The sequence below is a fragment of the Spermophilus citellus genome (assembly GCF_964194105.1).
Source record: "Spermophilus citellus genome assembly, chromosome: 3".
NCBI classification, from domain to species: domain Eukaryota; kingdom Metazoa; phylum Chordata; class Mammalia; order Rodentia; family Sciuridae; genus Spermophilus; species Spermophilus citellus.
Window position 1 is genome coordinate 174,588,164 of NC_138184.1, and position 8,119 is coordinate 174,596,282.

General features: G+C 40.8%; 1 pseudogene across 1 annotated transcript; it reads right to left on the bottom strand.

The window, feature by feature from the left end:
- Positions 1–3,813: 3,813 nt before the first annotated feature.
- LOC308643090 (large ribosomal subunit protein eL8-like) lies at positions 3,814–4,678 on the bottom strand (annotated as a pseudogene). The gene has a single exon. The product of its transcript is annotated as a large ribosomal subunit protein eL8-like (transcript).
- Positions 4,679–8,119: the final 3,441 nt, after the last annotated feature.

Here is an 8,119-nt window from a genome sequence, read left to right on the forward strand (position 1 = left end):
GCCCGAGCCCGGCCCCTCCCCGGGAGGCCCCGCCCACCCGGAGCTGGCGGCGCAGGCCAGGGAACTCGCAGCCCTTTGACCTGCTGAATCTCTCCTGCTTGGTATGCGGGTGTGGCGCTGGAGCAAAAAAGGGGCTTTTATAATGCACCAAAGAGCACTTTAGATCTTTAGGACGTCTAAAATGGAGTTTGCCTTATTCATTGTTAGTTGTATTCTAATACCAGTTTATTCCACATAGTTGTCGCTCTTTCTTGTTACACTTGGTCTAGGAGATTACACATAATGAAGACCTTCACTCTAGGGACTCTTTGTTCTATGGGTCCCTCGAATGTTGCGGATCCAAGAGGGCCATTTCCCCACTTTTTACCCTGACTGCTTCCCATAGGATCCGCTTCAAGAAATCTGATGGTAGCTAGTTTATGCTTCTATTTATTTTTATTTTTTGATACTGCGGATTGAATCCAGGGGCGCTGTATCATTGAGTAGTAATAACTCATTGTTTTGACTTGCAAGCAGCAAGTGTTGGTGAGGTTGTGGAGCAACAGGAAATCTCATTCATTGCTGATGGTTCTGCCACTCTGGAAGACAGTTTGACAGTTTCGTGCAAAACTAAATATGTTGTTACCAGTAATTTTTCTTCTGGTTATTTATCCCAAGGAGTTGGACACTTAGGCACACAAAAATCTGCACGTGGATATTTATAATTGCCAAAACTTGGAACCAAGATATTCTCTCTTTTTTTTTTAAAAAATATAGAGTGAGAGAGAGAGAATTTTAATATTTATTTATTTTTTTTAGTTTTTGGCGGACACAACATCTTTGTTTGTATGTGTAAGTGCCCCTGAGTTCAAACCTGGCCACCCCATACCACTAAAAAAAAAAGCTAGCAAATCATGAAAAGACATGGAGGAACCACCTATGCATAGGACTAATTGAAAGAAACCAATCTGAAGAGGCCACATACTGCATGATACCAACCATAGGACATTCTAAGAAAGAAAACTATGGAGTCAGTAATTTAAAAAAAAAAAAAAAGTGTTTGCCTGGTTTAGGATGCATGAACATGCAGAACACAGAGAATTTTTGTTTTGTTTTGTTTGGGTATCAGGGATTGAACTCAGGGGCACTTGATTACTGAGCCATATCCCCAGCCCTATTTTGTATTTCATTTAGAGACAGGGTCTCACTGAGTTGCTTAGCACCTCGATTTTTGCTGAGGCTAGCCTTGAACTGTTGGTCCTCCTGTCTCAGCCTTTCCAGTTTCTGTAATTACAGGCATGCACCACTGTACCTGAACACAGAGAATTTTTAGGATGATGAAAACACTCTATCATAACATAATGATGGATATGTGTCATTGTACATTTGTTAGAACTCATAGAACCTACAACACCAAGTGGACCCTAATGTGAACTATGGACTCTGGGTGATAATTATGTATTAATGTAAACTGATCAATTGTAACAAAGGTACCACTTTGGTGAGGGCTGTGGATGGTGGAGGAAGCTATGCATGTGTCAGGGAAGGAGATATATGGGAAATCTCTGCAACTAATTATCAATTGTGCTATAAACTAAAACTGATCTAAAAATATGAAATTTTTCTAAAAATTTCTGAGATTGTGTGCAAACTCCTCACAAATGTGTTTAGGGGAAAGACCTTTCATATTTCTTTGGCTATTGGCTGGGTCCATGGTTAAAACTTAAAATTTTTTTTGCATTTTAGCCAAACCTGACTTACATAGGGTCCAAGTGAAATGTGCATCTTTAATTTTCTGTTTTCCAAAATGGGTGACTCCATTGGCTTTTATGGTTAAAATAACTCAGAAGCATTCAAAGTCTCTCCCCTACTCTAACACACTTTACTAATTATTTAACAGTTAAATGTTCTCAACTTTAAAACTTCGTTTATGGGGCTGGGGATGTGGCTCAAGCGGTAGCACGCTCGCCTGGCATGCATGTGGCCCGGGTTCAATCCTCAGCACGACATACAAACAAAGATGTTGTGTCCGCCGAGAACTAAAAAATAAATATTAAAAAAAATTCTCTCTCTCTTTCCCACTCTCTCTTTAAAAAAATAAAATAAATAAAACTTCATTTATATTATATACAATATTGAGTATGTTGCTTTTAACTCTACACTAGCAGTATATGCATTCCTAAGTGCCTATCATACAAGATATATCTTCTTTCAATCTATGATTGCCTAGTATTCTGTCCATCTTAGACGTCTTTCTCCAAACCCCAGATAGCAATTAATTTTTCTCTGTACTCCCTCATTCATTACAAACCTTTCTGTTGTTAAGCTTTATACTCATTCCTAACTTATTTGTTTCCATGTCTATGATTTTTTTTCAGAGGCAAAATTTTGAGTTCAGGAAAGTGTCTTTTCTCCTTTGATTCAATCTTTAAATTTTTATCAGACTTATGCATGTCTGTGATTAAGAGGCAAATAATTCTATAGAATGAAACAGCAAAACCTGTATCCTTATCCCTCCCCTCTTCTTACTTGTATCCACCTTCTCAAAGGCAGTCATTTTTCTTCTTTTAACTGATTATTTATCTCCATCTCTATATAACATGCTTGTATTGCTATGTTTTAATTTTTCACTTTTATGCATTATCTATTGATAATGGCCCAAAAGCCTTAGTTTTCCTTCCTTCTCATTTCTCCACTATACTTCTCATCCTCCATTTGCTCAATATAGTTATATTATGCTTTCTTTAGATTGTGTTTACTTCATTATAATGATGAAACTATCACTCTCATCTTGGGCAAGTAGGAAACTATACTTACTTCTCTTTCTCCTGCATAGGCTTTTGTTTTTGCTGTAGTTAATATTCTCTTGGTTTATTTTTTATTACTAAGCCAACCCCCAATTCCTTAATGATTGTTTAAATTTCCCTCTCCAGATGTTTGATTAGGTGAGGTATTTTATCAGTTTCATCTATTTGGAGGAGCTTCTTCTGGAGCCTTCTGACCTGCAAAAATCCATGCCTAGTACACACTTGTTGACAGGAAATCTCACTTCATTTCCCTGTTTCCTACATCTATGTGCTATGGTTTGAATGTTTCAACCAAAACTCATGTTAACATTTAATCCCTATTTGTGAGGTATTAAGAGGTGAGACCAGAGCTGTAGATGTAACTCAGTGGTAGAGAGCTTGCCTAGCATGCAAGAGGCTCTGAATTTGACCCATGGGACCACAAAAGGGTGAGGGTGGGGGGAGAAGGTGGGACCAGGAAGGCCTTTAAAAGAGTGGATCTGTTAATAAAGGTCATCTTGTTCTGGCTCTTAGATCTGAGCTGCTTTTACCATCATGTTATGCTCGGTGCTGCCTTGGGACTTTGGCAGAGTCTACACCAGCAAGTCCTTTACCAGATGCTACCCCTTAATCTTGGACTGCTCAGTCTCAGTAACTGTGAATTGAATGAAACCTTTCTTCCTTTTTAAAAAAAATTTTTAGTTATAGATGGACACAATGTCTTTATTTTATTTTTATGCGGTGCTGAGGATCGAACCCAGTGCCTCACACATACTGGGTGAGCACTCTACCCACAGAGCCACAACCCAAGCCTCCAAACCTTTTTTTTTTTTTATCAGTATAAATAAATGCTTTATAGACTCACATTCATTGCTACCTTAAATAAGACAGTGACTGGTCAATCACAAAACCCTGGCTTGGTTTCTGAGCATTTTACTGCTATATACAGCCTTTTCATGCAAGTTACACAATAAGTTTCTAAAGCTCTCACGCTACAGGGCATGCCCTTGCTACTGCCTGAAACAAGTTTATTGCCTTCAGCCCAAGACACTGGATGAAGGACAATTTATTATTTTTATGTACAGAAATGCAACAGCATACATTTATCCCAGTTTAGTGGCGAGTTCTTTAGTCTTTGCCTTTTCCAGCTTGGCAATGCGAGGCACAGATTTTGGACCCAGGACGTTGCCTCCCCAGTGGCATTGTAGTTGGTTCTGATAGCTTCCACCAACTTAGCCAGAGCTCCTTTGTCTTCCGAGTTAACCTGTGTGAAGGCAACAGTGGTGCATGTCTTCCTGTGAACCAGACGTCCCAGCCTAGCCTTCCCCTTGATGATGCAGTAAGGGACTCCCATCTTGCGACACAGAGCAGGCAGGAAGACAACCAGCTCGATGGGATCGACATCATGTGCGATCACTACCAGCTGAGCCTTCTTGTTCTCCACCAAGGTGGTGACAGTATTGACCCCTGCTCCAAGGACAGGTGGTCTCTTTGTGGGAACATCCCCTTTGCCAGCAGCCTTCTTCTCAGCCCGGGCCAACAGCCTCTGCTTCTTTTCCTGCTTGGTCTCAGGTCTGTACTTGGGGGCAAGCTTAAGCAGCTGGGTGGCTGTTTGGCGGTCCAAGGCCTGGGTGAGCTGGTTAATCGCAGGAGGCACTTTCAGCCGCTTGTAGAGAATAGCCCTTTGCCTCTGCAGCCGGATGTAGCGGGGCCATTTTACAAAGCGGGTAAGGTCCCTTTTGGGCTGGATGTCCTGTCCGATGCCGAAGTTCTTCGGCCTCTTCTCGAAGAGCGGGTTCACTACCTTCTTAGCCTCCTGCTTCTTGACCACGGCGGGGGCCGGGGCCACCTTCTTCCCCTTGGCCTTCTTTCCCTTCGGCATCTTGGTCGGCAGGAGGAGAGAGAAAGCTCCAAACCTTTATTCTTTATAAAATATCCAGTCTGTGATATTATAGAAACAGAAAACAGACTAAGACACTATGTCTTTTCTCATTGATTACTTTCTCATTTTAGGGGAACATAACCTTCAGTAGTTTCCTGTGAAAGAAGAGGTAAATGAAAGGTCAAATTTTGAGATCTTGAATGTCTGAATTCGCCTTTATTCTAATCTCAAACTTGAGTGATGGGTTACTAATCAAATATAGCATTCTAGTTTTAAATAAATTTCCTTTAAATATTTGATGAAATTACTCTTTGGTCCTCTTTGTTGCTCTGAGAAATCCAACAATATTGATTCTTCTTATTATTATCTTTTTAAAAATTTTAGCCACTGAACTAAATCTCCAGTCCTTTTTATTTTATTTTTTGGTGGTGCTGGGTTCAAACCTAGGGCCTTGAACATGCTAGGCAAACACTTTACTACCATGCTATTGAAGCCAGAATTAAACAGGCAGATAGGCAAGGGTCAGATCCAGAGAATGGGGGAATAGAGTTGTTATTTCCTTCAGAGCCCTTCCTCTACCCTTATCAAGATAACCTGCTCCTGCTCTAACCTGTTGCTAAGGTAACCTGTTCCAGGGATTGTCCTTCCTTATAAGGAGTTGTTAATTACGCCCCACTTCCTGCCCAGATCACTCCACCTTGGCCCTTCCAGCTCATCTACTTCTCACCTTTTGGCGATTCCACTGAACATGTCTTGGGCCTAGTCACTACGTAGGAAGGAGAAAGATGGGAAAAAGAGAGCAGGAGAACAAAGGATGCCTAGGAGATTAAAAAGGCAGAACACCCTCACTTCTTGGGGTACTAGGATACCACCTTTGGCCCCCTTTCTTCTTCCCAGAAGTCCGTTACCCCTTTTTAAATAAACCCTGATTTATATGCTTGCCTCTGCGTGCTTCTCTAATGTCATACTTCAACACACGAGGAAGCAAAACTCGGCACTGGTAACCAGCAGCATCACTGTAACTCCATTCCCTTATTTTTTAAGACAGGGTCTCACAAAGTTGTTGAGGAACTTGCAATCCTCCTGCCTCAGCCTCCTGAGTAACTGAGGTTATAGATGTGGACCTTTTTTTCTGGATTGATTCTTTATTCTTTGTAAATGATCAGTTTTCTTTCTTTCTTCTTCTTCTTCTTTTAATTGGAGCTTTATATTTATACATTGTAGTTGGGTTAGTGAATAGTTTCTCTCTCTGAAAGTCTTTTTGTCCCCAATGTTCTACAATTTCAGAGGGATGAGCCATGGAATGAATCAATTTTTATGAATTGTGCCAGACAGTTGGTGCATTTCAATTTGGAAACACATGATTTCCAGTTTTGTGTAACTTTCTTGAATTATTTTGTTCAATGGCTCCCCCCAACCGACCCCCCCCAGGATATTTCCCACCATCTATCTTTCAGCCATAGGGCTTTTCATTTCTCTGTGTGTGTGTGTGTGTGTGTGTGTGTGTGTGTATGTGTGTATAATTGGTCTCTGAATCCTCCTTTTAAAATACTATCCTTAACCACCATTTGACCCAGCTATTCCCCTTCTCGGTCTATTCCCTAAAGACCTAATAAGAGCATTCTACAGGGACACTGCTACATCGATGTTCATAGCAGTACAATTCACGATAGCAAGATTGTGGAACCAACCTAGATGCCCTTCAATAGATGAATGGATTAAAAAATGTGGCATTTATACACAATGGAGTATTACTCTGCTTTAAAAAATGACAAAATCATAGAATTTGGAGGGAAATGGATGGCATTAGAGCAGATTATGCTAAGTGAAGCTAGCCAATCCTTAAAAAACAAATGCCAAATGACTGCTTTGATATAAGGGGAGTAACCAAGGTTAGGGTAGGGACGAAGAGCTTGAGAAGAAGATTAACATTAAACAGGGATGAGAGGTGGGAGGGAAAGGGAGTGAGAAGGGAAATCGCATGGAAATGGAAGGTGACCCTCAGGGTTATACAAAATTACATAAAAGAGGAAAGGAGGGGTAAGAGAAAAATAATACAAGTGGAAGAAATGATTTACAGTAGAGGGGGTAGAGAGAGAAAAGGGGAGGGGAGGGGAGGGGAAGGGGGATAGTAGAGAATAGGATAGACAGCAGAATACATCAGTCACTAGAATGGCAATATGTAAATCAATGGAAGTGTAACTGATGTGATACAGCAATCTGTATACAGGGTAAAAATGGGAGTTCATAACCCACTTGAATCAAACTGTGAAATATGATATATTAAGAACTATGTAATGTTTTGAACGACCAACAATAAAAATAAATAAATAAATAAAGGTACAAACTAGGAAAAAAAATAAAAATAAAATACTATCCTATCCTATTCTTATTTTATGTTGGCAGTTGTAACTCATAGCATATCCAATACATATATTTCAATTTTCTCCTCACTAAAGAATTTGTTTCCTCCAAGGTTGCTTTTTCTTTTGCTTTGATCTTTATAACTTGAAGGACATGGAAAAACAACCCCCACGAAGTAAAAAAAGATAATGGGTCCTAGGGAGAGAAGAAAAGCAATGGGCTCTGGATTTTCAAAATTTCCCGTGTCTGCTGTTGTTCCCCAGACTTCCCAACCAACACATTCTGCTATGATTCAGTTTCACTGAACCCTGTAAAATTCAGACCCCTATTGTAACCAGTTGCCATTTTCTCTCCTGAAAAACATGCCCCTCTGGTGCTTAATAAAGGATCGTTGATCCGTTGAGGTCTGTCTCCATTCTTTTCTCTTCTTTTATTCATTTTGCTTTCAGTACTTCCACATTAGTTTGTTTATGAAGTTATCAAATCCCGGGTTCCTTTACCAACCCTTGCTGCTAGGAACTCCCATTCCTCCTCCCTGGCAATCAGCAGGTGATGGGGAGCCTCCACTGGGCAAAGTGCGAGTTAGGAGTTGAAAGCTCTTCCTCCATTCAGCACCTAGGACGCTTACAACCAGAGCCTCATTCTCCAGGTAGGAAACCAGAGAGTTATCCCTAGGAATCTGATCATCCTTAAAAGAAAGATTAAAGATCCTAACTGTAAGGTCCTTGTTTAGCATCTGGATGGCCATCTTAAGTGACAGCTGCATTTTAGGAAAATTTTCGCTTTCCCGCCTAAGGGGGTTCTGAGAAAGGCTCACCACTGACTTCAGCCTTCACTGCCCAATAGGACTCGCCCGGGTCTAATCCCTGAGCCTGCCCCATAAAAGTCCCGAATCCCAAGCCTGTGTTGCCTCTCTCTCCTATGGAGAGATGGCCTTTATTTGTCACCTCTAAATAAACTCTCGTGTGTATCCCTGCCTGGTCTGCGTCTTTCATTTCCCGCTCGCCCGCCCTGTTTCCTCGCTTTCCTTTCACTAAAATTCTTTGAAAATCTCCTATTAAACCAAACCAAATAACCTACATTTACTTTTAAGTTCTTAGTCAATAAG